Source organism: Microcaecilia unicolor, chromosome 7 (genome assembly GCF_901765095.1).
Source record: "Microcaecilia unicolor chromosome 7, aMicUni1.1, whole genome shotgun sequence".
In the NCBI taxonomy this organism is placed as follows: domain Eukaryota; kingdom Metazoa; phylum Chordata; class Amphibia; order Gymnophiona; family Siphonopidae; genus Microcaecilia; species Microcaecilia unicolor.
In genome coordinates this window covers 248,757,102-248,764,441 of record NC_044037.1, presented here as the reverse complement: position 1 = coordinate 248,764,441, position 7,340 = coordinate 248,757,102, and the positions used below count along the sequence as shown (strand labels likewise).

The window sequence follows — 7,340 nt, the reverse complement described above, 5'->3', positions numbered from 1 at the left end:
AATGTATGGTTTTCTAAATCCATTTGATTATTATAAAATCATACAAAGATTTATAAAATGTCCTGATAATATCTTTTTACTGTTTTCTCTTTTACATTATTCATATTCTAGATTTTTGTATTTTTTTCTCCAATTTTTTTTAATGTTTCTGTCTCCTGTCCGGATTTTCAGTTTTGACTACAATATGAATCCTTTCTTTTAGATTCTCTTTCTTCTTCTTTTTCTTTTCATGCAGTATTAAAAACAAGCCTTGAAAAAATACAGCAAGATCCACAATGCAGGGCCTGCGATATTCAGCAGACTCAAAGTACAGATGACATCAGAGCCTATTCTGTTCCAAAGATGACATATCCCTTCCATACAGAGGAAACAAAGTTATATACTACACAACCAGAGGAGGAACTGAAGTGCCTTTCAGAGTCAGAGAAATCATCATCTCCCACACAGCCACAGAAGACCCCAAAATATTCCACAAAGTTTGAAGAGAAACTGTTATGCCCCACAAGCCTGAAGAGAAAATATACATCTTCCACAAAGCTTGTGGATAATGTGAAACAACCTGAACAGAAAAGGGGAAAAATGAAATGTATAACAGAATTAGCAAAAAATCTAAAATGTTCTTCAAACCTGAGAAATGCACTGACGTGCTAAAAAGCCAGAAGAGAAGTTTTGTCCAAGTGAACCATGCTGCTCAAAAGATCTCAACTCATTTGATAACCCTTGCCTAGAGGAGTTGCTCATAAGCAGTTCTGGGGGGGACAATAGCGATGAAACAGTGCGCACTCTGACAGACATGAAGAACTCCAATACGAATGAAGCTCCTCAGAAAAAATCTCTACCAAGTCTTCCCTCAGTTCTTTCTAAACTTAAAGAGCTAATAGAGAAATGAGAAAAGCGCTTGCTAGATGGAAAAGATTCAAGAGATCCTATTTCTGATAATAGCACTGTAAATATTACAGTGGGACAGCAAGACTTCCAACATGAGTGGAGCTCCTCAGAAGGAATCCAACCCAACATCCAGAGGAATCAAGAGAAAACAGTCAAACAATGACCAATATAGTAAGAAAGCGAAGCAAGAGAATGAAAAACCTGAGTAGGTGCTAATGATCAAGAAGTGTAAATCCAAAAACGTATGTATGACAGACAGACTGCTGGATGAGGAGGTACTTTTGATCATTCCCATAATGATGTTTGAGAAAGAAGTGATGTCATCTTCCATTGACCACCAAAAGTACCCCTTTATAGTTGTTAACAGTAGTGATCAACTACTCCTGAACTGTTGCTTCTTTATGCTGTATGGTGAACTGCAGGAGACTTGGCTGATCAAGTAGATGCGTCACTTACTGGGTTGGATGAATTCCGGGAATGGTTTGAAGAATTGAAAGTGGATTTGGCGGCTGCCAGAGCTGATATCGTGACCTTGTGGACAGACCTGTGTACCGATATATAGATCGAGCATGCGCACAGACCTCTTGGTGCCATGTCATTGACAGCTAATGAGATGAACCAAGCCATCTCATTACAAAAGCTTAGGAAACTGGAGATAATAGGAGATATTATTGCAGAGATATTATTGGCAAGTTGAGAAAGGAGCAGATATGATATCAAAGGACATTTCCTTTCAGGCTGAGCTTTGGAGTACACGGAAAAAACTGTTGAGTGTCCACAAGGAAGTCTTGCAGACCCTGGGAAGCTGATCATCAGAGGAAATCATGGAGGAGGCCCCAAAAATGAAAGAGATAACACCACAATGGCAAAGGGTCAACCACCAGGAAAGTCCACCTCCTGCAGACAACCTAAACAACCACTGCGGGAGACGCGAGGGGTTAAATGAACTGCCAACAGGCATTCATTTACAGTTGATCATATGGCATATCATGTCCTTATATGCTCCTTCAGATCATATCCTATTAGAACACGTTGCAGCAGGGGGTATTGATGTTTTTTTTATACTAATTCATACTGATAACATTTTGCATAATTTATGCTGATTAATTTGAGCCTGTATTGTTTAGGGTGCCTGGTTATAATTTGGATTGAATGATATTACTAGGTGCCAGGGGGGAGGGGGTGTGTGGAGTCCATCCTCTTATTCCCATTCATCAAATTTAGCTGGGCGAGAACTGAGCTAGGAGGATGAGTGGGGTGGAAGGGAATGGGAAGGGTTGAAGGAAGTGGATTTTACAGAGGGAAAGAGGAGATGTGTGGGAGGGTAGGAGGATGTTTCTCAGGATGATGTACATGATGCTAATATGTACTTATTTCAAATGTTATTGCATCACGGTTTATAGTTATCTTAGCTTTTTTCTTACTTAATAGGAGAGAGTAAGGTGATGACAATGAATGTAAAAGGTCTTAATTCTTCATATAAGAAACAATGTCTTTTTAAAGAGATTTCCAGGTTGTCCATTTCCATAGGCTTAATTCAGGAAACCCACTTTAGAAAGGATGAGAAAATGCTATATCTTAAGAACTATCCATAACTATCCATTATGTATTATTTTATTCTCTTCCTAAGAAAAAGCCCAAGGGGTGGGGCTATTGATATTTAAGGATTTTCAAGGTTAGATTTTATGCAGTGTACCTGACCTGCAGGGTCAGTACTTGGCTCTAAAATTGGATATTTAAGGGGAGGTTTATAACATGGTCTTTGTGTATGCACCTAATCATCATCAAAAAGATTTTTATTCTATGTTCGAGAATCTACTATTGGCACTGGGGGCAGGCAATTGGATAATCGGAGGCACTTTTAATTTAACCCTTCTCCAAAAGTTGGAAAATACATCTAAAATCTATTATAGCAGGAAGGTAAGTCCGGGCCGCAGCTTTATTAAATAAATTCTCACATAAATTATTTCAACACTCAAACTCTGTTCAGTCACTGATGTACAAAATGGTTAAATTTTTAACTACTTGACTAAAAGGTAACTTCCTAGTCCAATCGATTTAACTGACATTGGCCAAATGAGACCCCTACAGTGACACCAGGGGCCTTTTATGACTAGATGTCTTCATAAATTATTAACATAGCACTCAATCATTCTCAAGCGGTGAAGCAAGAGAAGGTGCACTATCCGTACTAAAAATCATGGCATTAAACTCCTTTAGATAGATTACAACAGGGCATACCAAATTCACCATCATGGATGAAGACAGCGACTCACTTGTCTTCAGCTTCCATACACCTCTGCAACCTAAGTCCCCTACCCACATACTCCAATATATCTTGCAAATGATGCAAGAAAATATTTAATCCAGTGTCTGAGAGATGGACCCCATCAGACCGATATACGCCAGGGCAATCAACAGTTATTAAATCATGGTGTGCTACACAACCTCCCAATAAAAATACCAACCCAGTGATCTCAGAATTCACACTTTTTCTCAAATGTTCTATAGCTTTAGTCTTACACGCACCTCTACAAACTCTCCTCAGAATAATATTAGACCAAATAAGGATATTAGGAAACAAATCATAATTCTCTAATACATCCTGCTTCATCTGTCTAATAAGGTCCATAAATCATTACCACCACCCCCCCCCCCCCAAGTACAGCAACAAAACATTAGGTTCAGTCAACCATCTTCTAGCCTGCAACAAGCCAATAAATCCAGAATCCCATGAAAGCCAATTCCAAATGCATTCCCTTTGATGCCTTCTTCAAAGACTTCTCAGCCCAGAAAACATAAGAATGGCCACAAATCCAAATGACAGTCTTCTCACTCTGAAGCACTGTAATGGAGTCTATAAAACATTAATGAAAATTAACAGCAAAAATGCTAGCACACAAAGCAATTATAACTGGATGACTGCCACCTTCCAATCTTTTGAATGGCGCTACAGACATCCCTTGCGCTGCTGCAAATGAAGCTGCTCCAATTCTAAAAGAATGTGTTCCAAAACTTGACGGATCCAAACCAACCAATTTCAAAGCTAATTACAAAACAGCATTAAACTGGTACTGATTCAAAAGACTCAAATCATCATGTATAAAACAATTCATTCCCCAATTTTTTTCTTTTCTTTATAACTGACAAAACGACTTTGTCAGAAGCAGTTGTTCATCACCCACTAAAAGATTTCTCATGGACATGTCTGTCTCTGAATCTGCAACTAATTCACTAACCCTAAATGCACCATAAAATGCCCATGAAAATGCAGCTTGAAACAATACCAACTCATATTCCGAAAAACAAATTTTTGGAAGCACAGCAAATAAAGAAAGCAAAATATGTGACTGTTAAGCAAACGAGTCTTAGCATTATTAACTTTCAGAATAGAAACACAAGTTCACCAGAAATGAACTTGTAGGATCTTTAAACACAGCACATCTAATATAATAAAACGCACCGTGAACATTCTGAGGACAAAGATTCTGAAGTCACAGCACACGATAAAGGGTTCATGGTTTCATGGTGGTGAAGCCATCCGACATAACACGGACCTATCAGAAGGGACCTATCAGAAGGGGCTTGCCCACTAACAAAGCAAAACTGTTACCAGGCAACGGAATGCGACATAGAACTCACCTATCAGAAGAAAAAAACAGAAGAAGGGAGGAGCATTCAGCTGTAGAATGCCTCATTGTCTGAGCAGTACAGAGAGCAGACGAACGCCGCTGGAAACAGAGAATATCCCAGCACTGGGTATGTACACAAATATTGTTAATGGACACGGGGAAACAGGAGTACAGCGTGCCCCTCGCCATTTGCAACGTGCGCCGCCACCTGCAAAACTTAAACCCGACCTAGCCTGCATCACAGACTGACCCAGGTGAGGGGAGGAGTAGGGAAACTTCCCTACTCCTCCCCAGCCTAGGATTCGGTAGAGACTGGCTGGCAAACTGCTTGAATATACAAAACCGCTAATTCCTTCAATATACAAAACCGGAGGCAACAAAGAAAAAAAAAAGAAGCGTGCCCCTCGCCATCTGCGACATGTGCTGCCACCTGCAAAAATTAAACCCGACCTAGCCTGCATCACAGACTGACCCAGGCGGGGGGAGGAGTAGGGAAACACGTGGAGCGTGTTTCCCTACTCCTCCCCAGCCTAGGATTCGGTACAGACTGGCTGGCAAACTGCTTGAATATACAAAACCGCTAACTCCTTCAATATACAAAACCGGAGGCAACAAAGAAAAAAAAAACATTATCACGCACGTGCACATAACTGGAACACCTCCCCCCCTTCACCTTCTCACGAACCAAGCAACCCAGGACATGCAAAACCATCCCCCGCCTCAAAAAACCCGTCACCCACCTCGAGGATGCACACACCGCGCTGCTTCCCGCTGCGCATTCGTCCTGCATTCCTCCTGCATCGTTCCTACGCTGCTGCCCTATAACGAACCGAACGAGTGGCGTATTCTCCCTTCCGCAAACCACACCACCCAAAACAAGACGTCGCTGCTTGCCACAAGGACCAAAAATACCGTTAAAACCGACGGCCCCAGACAGTGCTGCTCTCCCGCCAACCAACAAAACACATCCCCGGCATAAGGCAACCCCTAACCCACCTCAAGGATTCCCCGACCTCAATCACCCTGGGAAAAGACAGCACCGCTTCATACAATGCTTTTCTCTTCAAAGGAAAAACTACAGGAGGAAAAAAAAAACTACATGCTAGCGCCTGTTTCATTTGTTTCGGAAACGGGCCTTTTTTACTAGTTTACAATAAAAGCTATCATAACCGCTGATTCTGACCAAAATTCACCCACCACCTTCCCAATGAATTGGATTATCACATTTTTTCCAACATGGGCATGGGAAAAAACTTCCTACTGCAACCCACAATTTTTTCCAAGCCACAGTACAAGACCTCAAAGTATTGGCAGATAAAGATTCAGACAATAAATTTTCCTTGAATGCAGGAAACCTGTCCAAAATTCCTTCAACATTCTTGCTGCACTTCTTTCCTCATCCGGAGCAAGCCGCCAAAAACAAGACCACTGAAATCGAGACAATGAATCAGAAAAACATTATTAAATCCAGGAGTATGACAGGCTTTCAGCATCTCTAATTTCTTACATAACTTTTTTTTATCCATAAATTGTTATGGAAATATAACACCACATAACATTAATATTTGCAATTTAAAAAAAAGTATTCTTCAATTCTATATAAGCTGTAATCCCCCAACCCCCCTTCCCTACCCCCTCCCCATTCCCAAATAGATATAACAAACCATTATTAGACATCTAATAATCATCTCAGTCTCCCCCTATCCCATCCCTCTCCTTTGACCTAAATAAAAGATTCAAATGTGTCCATTCTTCCTTATCCCGGATCATGTCTGCCATGTAATCGATCTGTGAGTATTTCCAGCTCACGCAGTTGAGCCACTTGAACCAACTGGCCCAGAAGTTGTTTCCAATAAGTCACAATCACATTTTTTGCAGCTACCAAAGTCTTTTAATTCGAACCTGCCATCTGGCTCCCCTAGTATTACTTAATCCCAGCAAACAGTCCGTACGAGTCAATGGAAATCCCATCCCTAAAATCCTGGTCAGCTCCCCCACCATTTCGGACCAGTACTGTTGAATGACCTTGCACTCCCACGAAATATGGAAAAAGGTTCCCTTAGCCACCATGTATCTCCAACATTCATCTGTTGTCATATTAGGGAACATTAGTTTCAGCTTCACAAGAGTATAATACCAACGGGTCACCACTCTATATGTATTTTCTTTAAGTAACACACATATGAAAGATTTCTGAACCTCTTGAAACACTCTTTTCCATTCACCCTGCATGATCTCTCTTCCCATATCCTTTTCCCAATGTTCCACGCAACCAAACTTCTGAAACTCCCACCCCCTAAAAAATCTATAAAGGAGTAATAAGGGCCTTGGCCACTTTATCAGGCTCCCTCCACAATGTTTCAAAATGTTCTGTGTCTTCGGGGTCTGATTGATGCCACCTCTGTCCCATTATATAATGTTTCTCTTGTAGATATTAAAAGATATCCCCCTCCCTTAAGGCTTATTTATTTTTTTAGATCTTCAAATGATATAATTTCCCCCACATCTAAAAACTGTCTAAAACACGTTAACCCTTTACTCCCCCATTTAGCAATTACCCCACTTTCTCTCTGTTACAGGAGATAGCCATAATAAATGGGAAGAGTTGAAAGTGCTCTTGTTCCAATCTCACCCCTTCCTTATGAGCTGCACCCTCCCAGTCCCATAACTGTCTGCCACCCAATAATAATATATTTGGAACAGCTCTACTCCCCCCATGTGAGACTGCCATAATATCTTCTTTGCTAATCGTAGTGACTTCTCCCCAAATGAACCTATTAAATTCCCCTTGTAACACCTGAATGACTCCCTCTGGTATTG

The 7,340-nt window shown here is 40.9% G+C and overlaps 1 long non-coding RNA gene across 1 annotated transcript; it reads right to left on the bottom strand.

Moving 5' to 3' along the window:
• Positions 1–4,290: 4,290 nt before the first annotated feature.
• LOC115473796 lies at positions 4,291–5,792 on the bottom strand. Its single transcript, XR_003942750.1, has 3 exons — positions 5,673–5,792; positions 4,527–4,530; positions 4,291–4,332 (listed from the first exon to the last, which is right to left on the bottom strand). It is a non-coding gene; the product is annotated as an uncharacterized LOC115473796 (long non-coding RNA).
• Positions 5,793–7,340: the final 1,548 nt, after the last annotated feature.